Source organism: Oncorhynchus mykiss, unplaced genomic scaffold (genome assembly GCF_013265735.2).
Source record: "Oncorhynchus mykiss isolate Arlee unplaced genomic scaffold, USDA_OmykA_1.1 un_scaffold_592, whole genome shotgun sequence".
Taxonomy (NCBI): domain Eukaryota; kingdom Metazoa; phylum Chordata; class Actinopteri; order Salmoniformes; family Salmonidae; genus Oncorhynchus; species Oncorhynchus mykiss.
Genome location: NW_023494039.1, coordinates 60,714 through 61,943, shown reverse-complemented (window position 1 = coordinate 61,943; position 1,230 = coordinate 60,714). Strand labels below are relative to the sequence as shown.

Here is a 1,230-nt window from a genome sequence, read left to right as displayed (position 1 = left end):
GGGACCTTCACTCCTAGTCAGTCTCTATCTTTAGTCATAGTTGTCTTGGCCGAGTCGTTAGGGAGATCGACTAGGAAACCATTGGATCTTCCCACGCAGGTTGAATCCTGAGGACTACGGGTAAGCATTATGTTGACCTCTCTCTAGGTGGAAAATTTAGTCATGCTGGGCTCCCGAGTGGCTCAGTGGTCTAAGGCACTGCATCTCAGTGCTTGAGGTATCATTACAGACACAATTGCCCCCGAATCACCTTAGGATGGTGTTTCCGAATGTTTGGTTTACTCAGTGTATACAACTTGATTCTGGCTTATCCATTAACATTAAAACTTCTTAGGGATAGGGTCCTTTTTCAGAATTTCCAGATGATTGACATGCCCAAAGTAAACTGCCTGTTACTCAGGCTCAGATGCTAGGATATGCATTTAATTGGTAGAATAGGATAGAAAACACTCTGAAATTCCTAAAACTGTTAACATAATGTCTGTGAGTATAACATAACTAGCTTGGTGAAGGGTATTGGTCATATTGATTACAAAGATCCCCAGTGGCCTAAGACACTGGCCTCCTAAGCCATGGATTGTGAGTTCTAGTCTTTTCTGAAGTGGCTGAGAGCAGAGTGGCGTAGTGGAAGCGTGCTGGACCCATAACCAGAGGTCGATGGATCGAAACCATCCTCTGCTAAACAGTTTATTTTAAGTGCGAACAACTTTTAAAAAAATGTGTCGTTTCAGTGCCATTATACATTTTTTTTACCTCTTCCAACAGTTCGTATAGGTCATACTGTTTACACAGTATCCCAGTGGCCTAAGACACTAGACTCCTAAGCCATGGATTGTGAGTTCTAGTCTTTTCTGAAGTTGCCGCTAGCAGAGTGGTTCCGCTTCCGCTGCGCCACTCCGCTTCCATCCACCCCAGATGGGACTTGAACCCACAATCCCTGGCTTAGGAGGCCAGTGCCTTATCCATTAGGCCACTGGGGTACTGTCTACCTTATGCAAATAGTATGAACTGATAGAATCAGTAAAAACAATGTGTACTGGATAGCACTGAGACACGCAAATGAAATTAGCTTTCTAATTTCTGTTTGCGTTTCATTTGAAAAAAATCTGTTTAGCAGAGGATGGTTTCGATCCATCGACCTCTGGGTTATGGGCCCAGCACACTTCCGCTGCGCCACTCTGCTCTCAGCCACTTCAGAAAAGACTAGAACTCACAATCCATGGTTTAGGA

At 44.2% G+C, this 1,230-nt stretch overlaps 1 non-coding gene across 1 annotated transcript; it reads right to left on the bottom strand.

Annotated features, from left to right (window-relative positions):
- Positions 1-907: 907 nt before the first annotated feature.
- trnar-ccu lies at positions 908-980 on the bottom strand. Its single transcript has one exon. It is a non-coding gene; the product is annotated as a tRNA-Arg (tRNA).
- Between the last annotated feature and the right edge of the window lie 250 nt (positions 981-1,230).